Raw genomic sequence first — 20,143 nt, 5'->3', positions numbered from 1 at the left:
TTGATAGGCTGCTCCAGCAGAAACGTGCAGTTAACGTCTACCTGTATGAACTCTGCGGCAGAACAGGTTCTGGGGAGCTGGGTTTTTTTTCACCGCGCCAGTGGCTGCTCATGCGCGACGCATGCAGACTTCTGCGGCCATTTGAGGAGATCACCAAACTGGTCAGTCGCAGCCATGGCGCCATCAGTGACATGGTACCTTATGCCTTCTTTATGGAGCGTACATTGCGGCGTGTCATTGATCAAGCTGTGGAGGAGCAGGAGTGGGAAGATGAGGAAGTCGCAATGCTGGATGAATTCCCAGGGGGGGGCTACTCTATCTGAGACAAGTGAACAGGAGTCTGAAGAGGAGTCAGAGGAGGATGGTGCCGGGGCAGATGAGGAGGAGCAAGAAGAGCATGCTTTAAACCTTTCTGGGACCCCTGTTGTTGTGCGTGGATGGGGAGAGGAGAATGAAGAGGACGACATTATCCTGGATGATGAGCAGGAGCCAGGCCACCACACCGCTTCCATTTTAGTGCAAATGGGGGCCTTCATGCTCCAGTGTTTTAATAGGGACCCCCGTATAAAAAGCATAAGGGTCAAGGACCAGTACTGGGTGGCAACGTACTTAGACCCCGGTACAAGCACAAAATGGCGGAAATGCTACCGCCGTCACAGAGGGCTGTCAGAATGCAGCACTTCCAGGCCTTGCTTCGAGAAATGCTGCATTCTGCTTTTGCGTGCGCTGGCAGAGGAGCAATTCCCACTCCCAGAGAAGGAGTTGCGGGTACCAATCCAACAGCGCCTGCAAGAAGAGGCCGGTTTGAAGATGTGTTGGTGACTTCGGATATGAGGCCATTCTTTCAACCGACCCATCGACAGGTGTCATCCGGATCCAGCATCAGGGAACGCCTAGACAGTCAGGTGTCCGACTAGATCTGGTTAACGGCCGATGTGGACGCTCTGAGGAGTGATGAACCCCTGGACTACTGGGTGGGCAGGCTTGACCTCTGGCCAGAGCTTGCCCAATTTGCAATTGGACTGTTGGCTTGCCCCTCGTCCAGTGTCCTGTCCCAAAGGACGTTCATCGCAGCAGGGGGGATCGTGACCGATAAGCGTACTCGCCTAGCTCACGACAGTGTTAACTACCTCACATTTCTAAAAATGAATGAGGCATGGATCTCGGAGGAATTCAACACATGTGACCAGTAGACCATGTATATGTCTATAAACTATTTTTTAAATCGAGCACACAGACCTTCTTTCTTCATTTGGCTCACTTCCTTGTCCAAAAAAAGCACACCGTACTATATGCCTGTACCCTCCTCTTTGAAGAGGTTGAGCGGTGTCATATTTCTACTGGGGCTGCTTATTATGAGGGGCTCCCACCATCCCTGTGCTGTGCTGACTTCCTCCTGGGACTGCTTATTATGAGGGGCTTCCACCATCCCTGTGCTGACTTCCTCCTGGGTCTGCTTATTATGAGGGGCTCCCACCATCCCTGTGCTGTGCTGACTTCCTCCTGGGGCTGCTTATTATGAGGGGCTCCCACCATCCCTGTGCAGTGCTGACTTCCTCCTGGGGCTGTACCTCTGCTGTGCACATTATGAGGGGTTCCCACCATCCCTGTGCTATGCTCATTATGAGGGGCTCCCACCATCCCTGTGCTGTGCTGACTTCCTCCTGGGGCTGCTTATTATGAGGGGCTCCCACCATCCCTGTGCTGTGCTGACTTCCTCCTGGGGCTGCTTATTATGAGGGGCTCCCACCATCCCTGTACTATGCTGACATCCCCCTGGGACTGCTTATTATGAGGGGCTCCCACCATCCCTGTGCTATGCTGACATCCTCCTGGGGCTGCTTATTATGAGGGGCTCCCACCATCCCTGTGCTGTGCTGACTTCCTCCTGGGGCTGTACCTCTGCTGTGCATATTATGAGGGGCTCCCACCATCCCTGTGCTATGCTCATTATGGGGGGCTCCCACCATCACTGTGCTATGCTCATTATGAGGGGCTCCCACCATCCCTGTGCTTTGCTCATTATGAGGGGCTCCCACCATCCCTGTGCTATGCTGACTTTCTCCTGGGGCTGCTTATGGTGCAGGTGTCAGTGCTGTATATCACGGTGCTGATGTCAGTACTCTCTATCACGGTGCTGCTGTCAGTGCTGTATATCACGGTGCTGGTGTTAGTGCTTTATGTCACGCTGCTGATGTCAGTGCTCTCTATCACGGAGCTGGTGTCAGATGACTCTATCACGGTGCAGGTGTCATTGCTGTATGTCACGCTGCTGATGTCAGTGCTCTCTATCACGGTGCTGCTGTCAGTGCTGTATATCAAGGTGCTGGTGTTAGTGCTTTATGTCAAGCTGCTGATGTCAGTGCTCTCTATCACGGTGCTGGTGTCAGATGACTCTATCACGGTGCAGGTGTCATTGCTGTATGTCACGCTGCTGATGTCAGTGCTCTCTATCACGGTGCTGCTGTCAGTGCTGTATATCACGGTGCTGGTGTTAGTGCTTTATGTCACACTGCTGATGTCAGTGCTCTCTATCACGGTGCTGGTGTCAGATCACTCTATCACGGTGCAGGTGTCATTGCTGTATGTCACGCTGCTGATGTCAGTGCTCTCTATCACGGTGCTGGTGTCAGTGCTGTATATCACGGTGCTGGTGTCAGTGCTTTATGTCACGCTGCTGATGTCAGTGCTCTCTATCACGGTGCTGGTGTCAGATGACTCTATCACGGTGCAGGTGTCATTGCTGTATGTCACGCTGCTGGTGATCATCTCCTGCACCCTCTTCTTTGCCTACCCTGACCTTCCCTCTCCTCCATTGCCTTCATGCGCTCCACAGTCCTGAATTGTCACAACAATTTCCCATATAAAAAAAGAATGCTTGTAGTTGTCGATCCCAGATTCACCTCATACATGTGTTATGTCATTGGCCATGTGGTGGGACTATGTTTGCACAGCTATTAATTATTTTGTGGCTGCAAATTTGACCTGTAGGTTTGCAAAGTTCGCCTCCCATTGAAGTCAATGGGGCCCGCCACGAACGTTCTGGTTCGCAAACTATCGGCCGCGTTCGCGAAACGTCCCGTCGGAAGTTCATCCATCACTAGTGTTAAAGCTTATATGAGATGTTAGTGAAAAAGTTTACATAAATGTTACCACCACTACCATGGTGCTTACCATTGGACACATTCTAACAATAAAGTGCCTGCAAAGAAAGTATAGTTATTAGTATTTTATGTGAAGAGATTGTTGTGTCTCCTCTCAGCAAGCCCTGCAATCCTTCACCTATTAGTTCTGATGCTGATGCTAAATTTACCTACAAGGATCCACATGTAACCAGCAAGGCAAGGCCAGAAAAGCAAAAATAGCAAATATCAAAGTTAATGAGAAAAGTTCTTGCATGATTCTTCCTTATCTGATACTTTTCTAGGCACAGACTCATAAGTGCTTATTGGTTGGTATGTATATATTTTTTTGTACAGAACAAATATTATCCTTATACAGTATCTCACAAAAGTGAGAGCACATTTTTGTAAATATTTTATTATATCTTTTCATGTGACAACACTGAAGAAATTACACTTTGCTACAATGTAAACTAGTGAGTGTACAGCTTGTATAACAGTGTAAATTTGCTGGCCCTTCAAAATAACTCAACACTGCCATTAATGTCTAAACCACTGCCAACAAAATGAGTACATGCCTAAGTGAAAATGTCCAATTTGGGCCCAATTAGCCATTTTCCCTCCCGATGTCATGTGACTCATTGTTGTTATAAGGTCTCAGGTGTGAATGGGGAGCAGGTGTGTTAAATTTGGTGTTATCACTCTCTCATTCTAGTCACTGGAAGTTCAACATGGCAAAGAACTCTCTGAGGATCTGAAAAAAAAATTGTTGCTCCAAATAAAGATGGCCTTGGCTATAAGAATATTGCCAAGACCCTGAAACTGAGCTGCAGCACGGTGGCAATACAGCAGTTTAAGAGGACAGGTTCCACTCAGAACAGGCCTCGCCATTGGTTGACCAAAGAAGTTGAGCTCAGACCATACACCACATACTGCATCAAATTGGTCTGCATGGCTGTCGTCCCAGAAGAAAGCCTCTTCTAAAGATGATGCACAAGAAAGCCCCTAAACAGTTTGCTGAAGACAAGCAGACTAAGGACACTGATTACTGGAACCATGTCCTGTGGTGTGATGAGACCAAGATAAACTTATTTGGCTCAGATGGTGTCAAGTGTGTGTGGCAGCAAGCAGGTGAGACGTACAAAGACAAGTGTGTCTTGCCTACAGTCAAGCATGGTGGTGGGAGTGTCATGGTCTGGGGCTGCATGAGTGCTACTGGCACTTGGGAGCTACAGTTCATTGAGGAAACTATGAATGCCAACATGTACTGTGACATACTGAAGCAGAGCATGATCCCCTCTCTTCGGAGACTGGGGCGCAGTGCAGTATTCCATCATGATAACGACCCCAAACACACCTCCAAGATGACCACTGCCTTGCTAAAGAAGCTGAGGTTAAAGATGATGGATTGGCCAAGCATGTCTCCAGACCTAAACTCTAATCTGTGGGGCATCCACAAACGGAAGGTGCGCAAGGTCTCTAACATCCACCAACTCCGTGATGTTGTCATGGAGGAGTGGAAGAGGACTCCAGTGGCACAAAAAAAGCGCCACTGCCCCCATCTATAACTGGCCATTGCAGTAATTGGAGGGCGACATAAGGTATAAACAAGGCCAAGGATAAGTCCAAGGAAAAACCCAAGCTTACTTACCGACAAGCTCACAGACAAACAATTAAACCTGTCTAACAGTATGTGTTAAAAGAAGGGGTTTAGTCTACATGCATTTGCAAATGCAAATCTTCCCAGCCATTGAGCCAGGGCCGGATTAACATAGGGGCTATTGGAGCTGCAGCTCCAGGCCCCTTTCTCAAGATAGGCCCATTTGCCCAAAAAAAAAAAAAAAAGATTGACTTCGAGGATTGTAGCTCAGCGATCAGGAGTCACAGAGACCCCACATTTGGGGGGTAGGTAGCTAAAGACCCACTCCAGCACTGGTTAAAATATGGGGCTGCTATCATCTATGATTCCGGAGATACAGGGCTGCTTGCGCAGCCTGTCAGAAGCTACATACAGAGCGGCCAGTTTAAACACAATCTGGAACACTCTGCAGCAGACTGAGAGGATGAACTCACAGAGCTCATAATAATTATTTGTATATTACTTATGATAATTAACCCCTTGCCACCCAGGCCCATTCTGAGACTTCTCTCCTACATGTAAAAGTCATCATTTTTTTTTATGCTAGAAAATTACTCAGAACCCTCAAGCATTATATATTGTTTTAGCAGACACTCTATGGAATAAAATTGTGGTCTTTGCAACTTTTAATGTTACATGACATTTGCGCAGCAATTTTTCAAACTTTTTTTTGGAAAGAAACTGTTTCATTCATTAAAAAACCCCACTAAAGTTAGCACTATTTTTTGTTGTGTACTAAGCGATGCTTTAAATTTTTTTACAGGTTACACGTTTAGACTTACAGAGGAGGTCTAGTGCTAGAATTATTGCTCTCGTTCTAACGATTGTGGCGTATGTAACCTGTGTGTATCTGGTTCTGATACTAACCAGTGCCTACCCAGGGACTGACTAGTATCTCTCCCCAGCCTGTCCCCACACACCCTCTCCCCTGCTGACCTGTGAATGGGGCAATCACTCCCGCAGTGTTATTGTGTTCTGCCAGTGAATACAATACAATGATTAGTGTTGCTAACTATAGCTGGCAGCACTGATTGTTTTGGGGAAAACATGACAGGCTGGTTGTACTCAAGTCGGTTAATAGGTTGACTTGTGTAAAACCAGCTAGCCCATACATAGATCGACTATGGCTGGTCTCTGCTTAATTGGTGTAATTTAAATCCATGTATGGCCCGATTAACCACTACGCAGTCCCTAAACATCCTTCCACAAACCTTTACATTTTTCCTTCCCAGATTACTTCATCCTCCTCTCCCATACATAGTGCCCACTGTCATACTCTCCACAGTTCTCTCCTATACATAGTGCCCACTGTCATACCCTCCACACTCCTCTCCTGTACATACTACTCACTGTCATACCCTCCATACTCCTCTCCTATACATAGTGCCCACTGTCATACCCTCCACACTTCTCTCCTATACATAGTGCCCACTGTCACACCCTCCACACTCCTCTCCTGTACATACTACTCACTGTCAATCCCTCCATACTCCTCTCCTATACACAGTGCCCAGCGTCATACCCTCCCTCCACACCCCTCTCCTGTAATTACTGCTTACTGTCCTACTCTCCACACTTCTCTCCTGTACATAGTGCCCACTGTCATACCCTCCACACTCCTGTACATATTGCTCACTGTTATACCCTCCACACTGTTCTCTTATACATAGTGCCCAATGTCATACCATCTACACTCCTCTGCTGTGCATACTGCCCACTGTCATACCCTTCACACTCCTCTCCTGTACATAGTGCCTTCTGCCATACCCTCTGCACTCCTCATGTACATAGTGCCCACTGTTAGACCCTCCACATTCCTCTCCCTCACCTGCACATACTTCCCACTTTTATACCATCCATACTCCTCCCCTATGCCTCTTACCCACAAAAACTGTTCTTTAAAATTATACTGAATATCCTCAATGTTACCAGCTCTAGAATGGGCACACTTTTGTCAGTTCAACTAAAGGAAATCTCACAGTCCTCATATTTGTTCTGCCCCATTATTAGTATTTATTTAATTTTGTAATTACTATTGTGATGTATAGAGGAACATAGGGGATGTCAGCTACTCTAAATATAGCAATTGTAAAAAAGCGTTCCTGAAAATATTTTTGAAATGTTGACAACTATGCACTTAGGCACTGCCCAAGGGCCACAGGATCAGTAGGGGGCCCCATGAGAGGCTCGTGATATTAAAGCGGTAGTAAACTTTTCGAACATTACTACTTTTTAGAGGCCCTGGGGTAGGTTATGCCATAATGTACAAGTATGCCCAGAATATTAGCACATTAGGATACACTTAAATTGTCAGACTGAGCCCTCCAGTGCTGTGCCGTGATCAATCCGGTGGGGCCTGGGCACTAACATCTTCACCCGGTCTTCCTTCTGGGTTCTGTGCCTTCCGTCACTTGCCTTGGCCAGGCTGCATTGATGTCATTCCCACACATGCTCATGTGCATCCTCTTTCTCTCACCCCCCCCCCTTTCTCTCTCATCCTCGATCCCTTACCCCTCACACCTCTTTCATCACCTTTCTCTCTCTCATCCTCCCTCTCTCTGTTTAATTTAATTTGTTATAACAAAAAAATGTTTGCATTTTTATTTACTTATTGTTTATAAAAGGCCCTACCAAAATCCTCAGCACCAGGCCCATGATGTTCTTAATCTGGCCCTGACTTCTACAGAGTTACAAAGCAAGGCATTGCACCAAAGTATGCATCTATCTGGTAGAAAAGTGAATGGAATATGCATTTACCAATTATGAAACTCCTCATGAGAGGCAATTTATTGATAACCATATCTTCTTGGCAGATAATACTTTGAAAAACTAACTTTCTTGGTAGGCTCAGAAAGAATCACCTCTGTCTGGCAGGTAGTCCATTAGAATACCCATATGTATGGAGAATTAGTTCACAGTGAACTAATAGGCAATACACAAGGAAACAGCTGGTTGTAAGTATCCAATGACAATTTATATATGTTGAATACCATAACAGCCCTGACTGGTCTGAGAAGATAGATTGATTTCATAGGTTAGAGAACCTTGCCAGTGAACACTGTTTTCCCTAAACTGATCTAGATCTAAATAATATCTATATTAACCTTGTGCTGTCATATAGGGTGACTGCAGCTATTTGTAGGTTAGACACTGCTGCCTGTTTTGTGTGTTATTAGAACTCACATCTGAGACAGGCAGTACTATGCAAGATACTTATCCAGGAAGGAAGTTTATCAAGATAGACTTGCAACTGGAAGCCAAAGCATTGATGCATGGACATGCCATACTATCCTTGCAGGAAAAGCATCTGTTTTACAGGGAGCACACAGTACATTTTCCTTGCAGGCTTAAACAAAGGTAGTACATTTATTTTTAAGTAAAAAATGTCTAATGTCTTAAAAAATGACTGGCAGGCGGTTCATCACCTGCTTGAATGTTTATTTGATTTGGAAAAAGAGAGAACCTCCTACCTCTGTTGAGTTACATGCAAGTAAGCGAATTTTGCCGGCAATTTATCGGGCAATAGCTGGTGTTCGGCTGTTGGTACTTCAGTCATCATGGCACCATGGTTGGTATGGTGTCAGAATGATTGAAGCGCATTATTTCTTATATTACATTGTAATATAAATGAAATAGTTCAACTCACCATAATGCAGAATCAGTGGAAGCCCTGAGTGTGTCACTTTCCAAGTCGCCTGCCACCAGATGAGAAATGCCACTTGTCACGCTGCCTGCCACCAGTTGAGGGAGGAATGCCACTTGCCATTCTGCCTGCCACCAGTTGAGGAATGCCACTTGCCACGCTGCCTGCACCAGTTGAGGAATGCCATTTGCCACATCACCTGCCTGTGCGACCAGATGAGGAATGCCACTTGCCACGTCACTTGCCTGTGCCATCAGATGAGGAATGCCACTTGCCACGCTTGCCTGCCACCAGATGAGGAATGCCACTTGCCACGCTGCCTGCCACCAGTTGAGAAACGCCACTTGCCACGCTGCCTGCCACCAGTTGAGGAATGCCACTTGCCACATCACCTGCCTGTCACCAGTTGAGGAATGCCACTTGCCACATCACCTGCCTGTGCCACCAGATGAGGAATGCCACTTGCCGCACATCTCTCTGCTCCCCGCCGCACCGCCGTCATTCCGCACGTTGTGAGGGCGGAAGAGCGGAGAGCAGGGATGCTAGGCTGGCGGAGAGAGATGTCATCTCTGCTCACCAGCCCGCTGCTCTTATTCACCCGCCCGATTTCCTCTCAATCCACCAGTGTCTTAGAGTCTGCCGCAGCCCAGCTGCAAAGACGCTACGGCCCGGTAGTGGGCCGCGGATCGGGGGTTGATGACCCCTGCTTTACAGCACACCTAACTAATAGTTTTGATAAACACAATAAAGTCTGGGAGCTCTGGGTTCATATTGAAGACCCACCATGATGGCACCTTGTGGATTGATACAACTTCCTCCTTCCCAGGGGATGGTCCATGTTCTGGAGAGTGGAGAGTTCTGCATTTCCTTTTTTATTTCTTTTTTATTTCTCTTATTTCTTACTACTTTTACTCTTTACCTTGTAACACTTTCTTTGTAGAGATGGGTATAATATCTGTGTTGACATTGATTTGAACAAGTATACTTTTATTGTTCTGTGTTCTACCTTTATGTTTGTAAATGTTATGCTATCATAATCCCTCTAATAGGGAACCTGCTGCTTCATGAGTCACCCTAAATGGCAATCTCTGAAGAGAAAGCCCCTTTTTTGGTTGCTGATTTATTGACTTCCAGATATTGTTCTGAATGCAATCTACCTGTGTGACATATTGGCTTATTTTTCATATAGAATGTCATACAAAGTGCTTTCTATTTGAAAAATCCAATAAAAATTGGTCATTTAAAGAAAATATGTCTGACATGTACAGTAATATACTGCACTCACTCTCAGTCTGGGTCCACTTGAGGCTCAACCATAATCAACCGCTCCCTACTGCTTCTCCTTTCACCATACCAAGATCACAAGTGAGTGGATGAAACCACCTTGAAAGGAGTTCATTGTAATTTAGCAGTTAGAAAGTAATTCAGGCACTGCACACAGCTTTGTGCTTAGGTAGTTACATAGTTACATAGTTACATAGTTAGCCAGGTTGAAAAAAGACACAAGTCCATCCAGTTCAACCTTAAAAACAAATAAATAAAATAAAAAATAATCGTACAATCCAGATACCCAATTTTATGCCCACAATTGATCCAGAGGAAGGCGAAAAAAAAACCCAGCAGAGCATGCTCCAATTTACTACAGCAGGGGAAAAAAATTCCTTCCTGATCCCCCAATAGGCGATCGGATTTTCCCTGGATCAACTTTACCTATGTTAGTACCTAGTTATATTATGTACCATCAGGAAAGTATCCAAGCCTTTCTTAAAGCAATCTACTGAACTGGCCAGAACCACCTCTGGTGGGAGTCTATTCCACATTTTCACTGCTCTAACTGTGAAGAAACCTTTCCGTACTTGAAGCTGAAATCTCTTTTCCTCTAGATGTAAAGAGTGCCCCCGTGTCCTCTGGGTTGACCGTACAGAGAACAACTCAACACCAAGTTCACTATATGGACCCCTAATATATTTGAACATGTTAATCATATCCCCCCTTAATCTCCTCTTCTCAAGAGTGAATAAATTTAGTTCCTCTAATCTCTCCTCATAGCTGAGTTCCTCCATGCCTCTTATCAGTTTGGTTGCTCTTCTCTGCACTTTCTCCAGTTCCCCGATATCTTTTTTGAGAACTGGTGCCCAAAACTGAACGGCATATTCCAGGTGAGGTCTTACTAATGATTTGAACAGGGGCAAAATTATATCTCTTTCTCTGGAGTCCATACCTCTCTTAATACAAGAAAGGACTTGGCTCGCTTTGCAAACAGCAGCTTGGCATTGCATGTTGTTATTGAGCTTATGGTCTACCAAAACCCCCAGATCCTTCTCCACTATGGATTCCCCCAGTTGTACTCCCCCTAGCATGTATGATGCATGCATATTCTTAGGCCCCAAGTGCATAACTTTACATTTATCAACATTAAACCTCATCTGCCACATAGTCGCCCAATTAGACAGTGTATTGAGGTCGGCTTGTAAATTGGAGACATCCTGTAAAGACGTTATTCCACTGCATATCTTGGTGTCATCTGCAAAGACAGAAATATTACTTTTGATGCCAGACCCAATATCATTTATAAAGATGTTAGTTCTTTCATTCATCCCAAATCAGGTATCACTATAAACAACAGGCAGGGCGTAAAACCCCAAAGCAATATTTGTGTGCAATCACATGCTTTCTTGGGGAACATGTAAAACAACTTCAACATCTAATCCCTCTTTTATCCTGAAGGATGTTGATAAATTAGAATATGCATCTGCCTGGCAGTAAAGTAGTAGACTTATAGCAGTTACCAGCATGTGGAATAAAACAGAAAAAAAAATGTGAGCAAAACCAAATAGCTTACATATACAGTGTATACATCTTAGGAGGTCCAAAATGGGTGTGACCACGTGCTAACACACAAAATATCTAACTTTCACATAAAAAAAGATTCACCCCATAATGCTTGTCCATTAAATTGCACTATGAGCAAGTGGATGTTTGGCATTTTGCACAGTAGAGTAGGGACAGAGAGGGAACACTTTGATGCAGTTGGCTATCCCGGATAAGTATTTTAATATATGCAACCAAGAATTATGCAACCAAGAATCCCTGATTTGTTGCAAATGTTTGCTACAAATATATAAGGGTCTTAAAAAGTGTGCAAAGGGTTTATTTGGAATACAGTATTGGATTTCACATCTGCTTGGCAAGCAATAAACTTGAAAAACATTTATCCTGATAGAACATTAAAATGCCACTCCTCTGCATAGTTTCTCATTTTACAAGGCAGCATCTACAATGGCATGGACTAATAACAAAGCTCTACGTTGTTAACTTCTCCTTATAAAAATACAAGTTCACTGCCTGTTAAGTTAATCCATTGGTTTTAGTAGTTTCTGCTTGGTTTCTTTTTAAACCACAAACATAATGAAAAAGCAGAAGTGGGTTTAAGGGTTAAATATTGCAAACAAATGCATAGGTTAAATCGTTTCTTTACTTTGTAATTTTTATTTTGAAACATGTTGTGCAAACTGTTGGTTAGATGTATTGCAAGAAAATGTTTCAACAATGGACATTAAGTATATCTAATAGACAAAATACGAACAGCGATAACCATTAGTATGGAGGTGGATGAAAACATTTAACATATCTTTCTGAAATGACAGGTATTGAAAAGATGGCATTTGTATTTACCATTCTTTCCGCTACTCTTATCTTCATGACAAAAGGTTACACATGGAACTAAACAAAAGCAAACTGTGAACTTCACATGGACACAGCATAAAACTATGTTAAAAACAAGAACTAGATTAAAAAAAAAGAACAGGCAGTTGTTCATGTTTATTACACTAGTTTAATGTATTTTAAGATGTATTTTATTAAAGTTTTTTTAAATCTTATGAATTCATTTTACAGATACTTTATCTTTCTGGCTTACTTTATCATTAACTCTAGGACTTTTTGTCAAAGCTTTGCTTTCAACAGTTAACAGTTGCTACCAGTATCTCCAAAGCTGGCCATACATGCTGGGGGCTGTATGACAGAATGGGAAAAATCCATAGTTTCGACCATTCACACTAAATAGCATGGATACTTTCACTTCTGGGTATTGTAGATTTATAAGAAAAGCCTTGAGGATTCCAATCAATTCAATTAACATAGTGTACCTCATCCCTAATTTCCTATAAACCAAAAATGTATTGACCCAATGGGACCTTTAATGAACAACAATACTGATAGTTGATATATTAATAAAAACAAATGACGGTAAAAAAAGAAACACCTAAGTGTACTGGACATATGAAGCATAATACATCAACTTAGAAGCTTCCATATGGGACCCATGAGAACATATGAGTTTGTTATTATGTCTATTAGGGATGAGCTGAACACCCCCTGGTTTAGTTCGCACCAGAACATGCGAACAGCCAAAAAATTTGTGCGAACGCGTGAACACTGTTAAGTCTATGGGACACGAACATGAAAAATTAAAAGTGCTAATTTTAAAGGCTTAAATGCATGTTATTGGCATAGAAAGTGTTTGGGGACCTGGGCCCTGCCCCAGGGGACATGAATCAATTTAAAAAAAGTTTTGAAAACGGACAGTTTTTCAGGAGCAGTGATTTTAATAATGCTTTAAGTGAAACATTAAAAATGAAATATTCCTTTAAATATTGTGCCTGGGGGGTGTCCTTAGTCTGCCTGTAAATTTCTAAGGGAAAACATTTAATCCAAAACTGCTCACGGCTGTAATGTATTGTCGGATCCCTGCAATATAGATAAGAATCATTGAAAAAAATGGCATGGGTTCCCCCCTAGTCCATTACCAGGCCCTTTGGGTCTGGTATGAAAATTAAGGGGAACCCCGCACCAAAATGTTAAAAAAATTGTGTGGGGGTCCCCCCAAGATCCATACCAGGCCCTTCAGGTCTGGTATGGATATTAGGGGAACCCTGCGCCAATTTTTTTTTTTTAATGGCGTGGGGGTCCCCCCAAAATTCATGCCATGCCCTTCAGGTCTGGTATGGATTTTAAGGGGAACACAAAGCCAAAATAAAAAGAAATGGCGTGGGGGTCCCCCCAAAATCCATACCAGACCCTTATCCGGGCACGTAAGCTGGCAGGCCACAGGAAAAGGGGAGACAACAAGAGAGCGCCCCCCCTCCTGATTCAAGGCCATATGCCCTCAACATGAGGAGGGTGTTTTGGGGACAAGGGCAAGGGCCTCTTCCACACAACCCTTACCCAGTGGTTGTGGGGGTCGGTGAGTGTTGGCTTATTGGAATCTGAAAGCCCCCTTTTAACAAGGGTAGATCCAGATCCCGCCCCCCATGTGAATGAGTATCAGGTACATTGTATCCCTACACATTCATTTCCCGTGAACACCTCATAGTGTTCCAAATTTGGTGAACGGGCGAACATTGGGCTCATGCCTAATGTCTATATATAGTTATATAGTTAAATGGTTGGTATGTTTGAATAAAGACAACAATTCATCCAGTTCAACCTGTGTAGGTGTGTGTGTGTAGAAAAATAATTTCTCATATCCCCTTATATTGTTTTTGCTAAGATGCACATCCAAGAGTGTTTTAAAACTATCCATAGTTCCTGCCGACGCCACCAATTGTAGAAGAGAGTGCTTACCGAACTGACAGTGAAAAAACCCCTATGCAGCTTATAGTGGAGGTAAACCCACTCTTATCATTCTAAATGACTTCCATAGTGCTGATCTATAAGGATATACATGCCTTCTGCATGTCTCTTACCTGTCAAATATCTCCCCTTTAGCTGTTTGGAGCCCTGGGCAGGTATGCTGTCCAGGGCTTGGTGGGTGGAGTCATGATGTCAGTAGACTCCCTGCCCACCTCTACACTCCCCTTGGCCAGCCATCAATATTTCTTACATTGAACTTCTGCCGATCTCATGGATTATGCCCCCATGATCACTAACATCCAGTCAAAACCCAGGAAAGCTGAATCATGCTGAGATGTGAAGCAGCCAATCCTGAGAGAACTGGATAAGAAAGGGGGGGGGGGGATGTCAAGTACAAAGAATGCCTCTCTCACACTGGTGCATGAGATAAGGAAATCACCTGTCACTCACAGCAAGGGGGAAGAACAGATACCTATTTCTCTGTGTGTCTGAAGAAGATAAGAAGATTGCTCGGAGCTGGATTAAAGGGGTTATAAAGGTAAAAGTTTTTCCACCTTAATGCATTCTATGCATCAAAGTGAAAAAACATCCGACAGTGACGCCCTCCCCCAGCCCCCCCCCCCCCCGTTTTACTTACTTGACCCCTTGAAAGTCCCACTTCGCCGCTCAGCCTGACCGTTGATTGGTTACAGTGGATGGATTGAAAGCAACGCAGCCATTGGCTTGCGCTGCTGTCAATCACATCCAATGACGCAGCGTGGGGGGTGGGGCCGAGTGATACAGTGAGCGGCCATGGCCACCGGGGGAGCTAGCATAGACGTGAGAAGTCCTTGCGGGGAGGAACCAAGACAGCCACCGAGGGACCCCAGAAGACCAGGTTCGGGGCCACTCTGTGCAAAGCGAGCTGCACAGTGGAGGTAAGTATAACATGTTTGCTATTTAAAAAAAAAATTACCTTTACAACCACTTTAACTCTTCGTGGCAAGACTGGGCACAGATGAAATTACATCCTCTGCAGTAACAGATATGAGTCTTAATTAAAAAAAATGTGGGTTTACATCCACTTCCCTTCCAGTCTCATTGTGTGGCCCTGTCAATCAATATACGTTTATTGCGTTTTTTTTACCAAAAATATGTAGAAGAATACATATTGGCATAAACTGAGGAAAAAAATTGGGATATTTACTATAGCAAAAAGTAAAAGATATTGTGTTTTTTTTTTTTCAAAATTGTTGCTCTTCTTTTGTTTATAGCACAAAAAATAAAAACCGCAGAGGTGATCAAATACCACCAAAAGAAAACTCTATTTGTGGGAAAAAAAGGACATCAATTTGGTTTGGGTACAGCTGTGCACGACTGAGCAATTGTCAGTTAAAATGACACAGTGCAGAATCGCACAAATGGCCTGATCATTGAGCAGCCAAATCAGAAAAAAAGTTATGTATTGGGCTCAGAGAACCTCTACGCATTTCATGAACAACATAACTTCTTCAGGAGTAATATTAAAGTGGTATTAAAGTGATATTAAGCTGATATTAAGCAGGGAAGTGTTAATTGCCATAATTCATTCACATAAATCATTTATATCATGCCACTGTATTTTGTTTTCTGTTTCATTAAATCCTCTAAGTACCATATTTATGCAACCCTGTTGTGTGGTCACATGCCTAAAAAAAAAGTTTCAGAAGAGCAATTCAAATTAAATTATACATTTCAAAAAACTATTAATAGCTCCCAGTAAATCTTCATTGAACATCAAATGTGTATTTTTTGTGTGCATTAATATGGTGTAGGTGGAGTCAGAGATGATTGACACTAGCTTCCACTTTTTTCAGACGGTATCTGCATCCGAGGCTCTTTTTTTACTTTACAGATACTTGAAATTACATTTGATATATTTAACCACTTGCCCACTAGCACGTATACCCCCTTGCTTAACCAGACCAATTTCCAGCTTTCGGTACTCTCACATTTTGAATGACAATTACTCAGTCATGCAGCACTGTACCCATATGAAATTTGTGTCCTTTTTGTCACACAAATAGAGCTTTCTTTTGGTGGTATTTGATCAGCTCTGGGTTTTTTATTTTTTGCTCTATACTCTGCAAAGTAGTAATTTTTCTTCATACATTTTGGTCAAAATTTACACTGCTACATATTTGGGGAAAATAACCAAAATTAGTGTATATCCAGAAGACGTCACTCTGACGAAACGCGTAGGGCATGCTCACGTTACGTGCATCCTCCACATAGCTACAGCGGCCGGCGGAATTTCTGCAAACAAAGCGATTTTTCACTTTTTACATGTGAGTCGTTTTCTTCGTTTTTAAATAAAGTGGATTGTACATACATACTGCACTATGGATATGTTTCTTCCTTTGACACATACACCAACGGAGGTCTAACACCAACGGAGGAGTGAACATCCCCCCAGCGCACCAGCAGCAGATGCCAGATAGCAGCACAGTGGCTTATACTGTGAAAGCCCATCCACCCCAGCTGGGGTAAGAGTTCTGGTGAGAGCATTCACATTTTGCACTAGTCACTTTACTTCACAGTCATATGGGACATTTTTTTCAATGAGTTTTGGATGTGTTTTTTGAATGAATTATCATTATGCATTATGGTTTCTGCATATTGAATCTGAATTGATGTTTTAAGGTCATCTATGAATTAATTAAATTTTTGCTTTATTGGCACATTTTTTCAGCACTTATGTGTGAGCACACATTATATAAATTAATATTATTTAATTAACAATTTATTATAGTATATATATATATATATATATATATATATATATATATATATATATATATATATATATATTTTTTTTTTTTTTTTTACACTAACACTTTAAGCTTGTATTGTATAAGCCCTTGTACACACGGTCGGAGAATCTGTCGGAATGAGTCTTATCGGACCGCGTCGTCAGATAATCCGACTGTGTGTGGTATGCATCGGACTGATTCCGTCCGAATCTCCGTCCGATCCAAATTTCTAACATGTTGGAAATATTTCCCGACCAACTGGGCCGGACGGACCTAATCCGATCATGTGTAGAGCATTTTGATCGGACCAAGTGCCACGCATGCTCAGATCAAATTCCTACATCAAAGCTATTGGCTACTAGCCTGAATGTAGTCCCATCGTAACGAAATTACGTCATCACGTTCTGAAAGATCGGATTTTTCGCCAACTTGGCCCGACCGTGTGTATGCAACAGTTTCGGACACAATCCGTCAGACTAAATCTGACGGGCAAAATCCGACGGATTTGGTTGGCAAAATCTCCGACCGTGTGTGTACGTGGGCTAAGAGGATTATGTAAACTAGCATTACTCCTTCCTTAAGGATTGGTAATTTTGGGTTTAGCGCCACTATCTGCCTCTTTATATTTTTAATCCTAGTACCCTCTCCCCCTTTTTTTGGGGGCGGAGGTTTCCAAGTAGAGGCAGCTTTAACCCATTTGTTAATAATATTTTGAGTAGTCCGTAGCGCAACTTTATTCGTTTATTTGTATATTATTTGGTATTTGTGAAAGTTACAGAGTCTACAAGCTATAGTGCCAATCACTGAAAATTGATCACACCTGATGACCCCGGATGTACTGAAGGCTTATCTCAATTCTTGAGAACCTAACAAGCCAGGACAGTACAAATACCCCCCCAAATGACCCCTTTTTGGAAAGTAAACAGTCAAAGGTATTTAGTAAGAGGCATGGTGAGCTTTTTGAAGTTGTATTTTTTCCCGCAATCCTTTGCAAAATTAAGGATTTCTATTTCTTTCTTTTTTCCACAAAATTGTCATTGGCATGGCTGGGCACGGATGAGCACGGATGGGCATGGATGAGCATGACTGGGCACGGATGAGCATGGCTGGGCACAGATGACCATGGCTGGGCATAAATGAGGCATGGATGATGCTGAATGGGCATAAATGAGGTATGGATGAGGCTGAATGGGCATAGATGAGACATGGATGAGACTGCATGGGCATAAATGAAGCATGGATGAGGCTGAATGGGTACAGATCTGCGCTGTGGGCACTTCACATCCGCTGCTGTACCTGGGTTCCTCCTCTGCTCACACACCGAGATGGAGGAGCTGAACCAGACATGACGCCAGATTGTTTACAAGTGATCGCTCCGTCTTTGGACAGAACAATCACATGGTAAAGGGCCGCTATCATCGACCCTTTACACCGATTCGTGATGCCAGGCACTTCCATGTGCATGCCCCAGGAGGTGTGCGGGAAGCGCAAGTTTGGGAGGGCGTACCTGGATGCTCTCCCAGAATTAGCTGACCGCACTGTAGCCATCTTTCGGCTATGGTCCAGTCAGCAAGTAGTGAATACTGATGTATATTAAAACTTTTTGTAAGTTTCTTAGTGAATGTTACCAATCAACATACTATATCCTACCCTCATAGTGTTTAGCAATAGGAGGACATAAAGGAGGAGGGAGAGAGGGCATTGTAATTTACCACTCTGTATATGCCCACATATGTTACTATATATATATATATATATATATATATATATATATATATATATATATTTAAATATATAGTATATACAATTCCTTAATCCTGCACAATGTGACATATGATTTTTTTATGATAGCTGCTTATAATTTGACAACCTGTTTTGAGCGCTGGGATCAGTGGGGAATATTTTTCTTAAATACTTTTCAGTGATAGCTGTACTATATATATATATATATATATATATATATATATATATAGATAGATAGAGAGAGAGAGAGAGAGAGAGAGAGAGACTGTATGTTGGGGTGTTTACTTTCCAAAATGGGATCATTTTTGGGTGTTTCCATTCTCCTGGTGCTCCAGGGCCTACAAAACTGTAAGGCTTCATTCTCACGAGGCGGATCTGCTGCCTTAGAGTCCGCCTCTGTCCGCCAGCTCAGCAGGAGATCTCTCTGTTGATCTCCGCTGAGCTGGTGGATGACAGGTCCCTCTCTGCTCACTGAGTGGGGAAGGGCTTTCCGAGCGCCGCTAGTTACTATGGAGAGATTGGATGAAAATGGACAACATGTTAGTTTTCATCAGATCTCACCCGATCCGATCCGCCAGGGACGGATGCGAACGTAGTGGCATCCGTCTGATTTTAGCGGCTCGAACCAGGTTAGATGTCAGTGGACATGTTACCTCTGACATCCGTCGCTCCATAGACTAGCAAGGAGCAGCCGTCAAAACTGACAGGAGCGGTAGTCAAGAAATTACAGTACCTTGTAAAAGTATTTACCTCTCCTTGGCTTTTTACCTATTTTGTTACATTACAGCCTTTAGTTCATCTGAATTATATGTGATGGATCAGAACACAATAGTTTAAGTTGGTGAAGTAAAATTAGAAAAATATATACATAAAACTATTTTTCAGAAATAAAAAAATGATAATTAGCATGTGCGTATGTATTCACTCCCTTTGTTATGAAGCCCATAAAAAGCTCTGGTGCAACCAATTACCTTCAGAAGCCACATAATTAGTGAAATGATGTCCACCTGTGTGCATGATCTGTCATTACATATACACACCTTTTTGAAAGGCCCCAGAGGCTACAACACCTAAGCAAGAGGCACCACTAACCAAACACTGCCATGAAGACCAAGGAACTCTCCAAACATGTAAGGGACAAGTCAGGGTTAGGTTATAAAAATATATTCAAATCTTTGATGATCCATAGGAGCACCATCAAATCTACCATAACCAAATGGAAAGAACATGGCACAACAGCAAACCAGCCAAGAGACAGCCACACACCAAACTCACAGACCGGGCAAGAAGGGCATTAATCAGAGAGGCAGCACAGAGACCTAAGGTAACCCTGGAGGAGCTGCACAGTTCCACAGCAGAGACTGGAGTACTTGTACATAGGATGACAATAAGCCATACGCTCCACAGAGTGGCCAGAAGAAAACCATTACAAAAAACAAAATGGCACATTTTGAGTTTGCAAACAGGCATGTGGGAGACTTCCAAAATGTATGGAGGGAGGTGCTCTGGTCTGATGAGACTAAAACTTTTTGGCAATCAAAGAAAACGCTATGTCTGGCACAAACCCATCATATCACCCAAAGAACCCCAT

The sequence above is a fragment of the Lithobates pipiens genome, unplaced genomic scaffold, assembly GCF_037356315.1.
Source record: "Lithobates pipiens isolate NorthernLeopardFrog02 unplaced genomic scaffold, aLitPip1_a1.2 Scaffold_16, whole genome shotgun sequence".
Lineage (NCBI taxonomy): Eukaryota > Metazoa > Chordata > Amphibia > Anura > Ranidae > Lithobates > Lithobates pipiens.
This window is presented reverse-complemented; position numbering follows the sequence as displayed.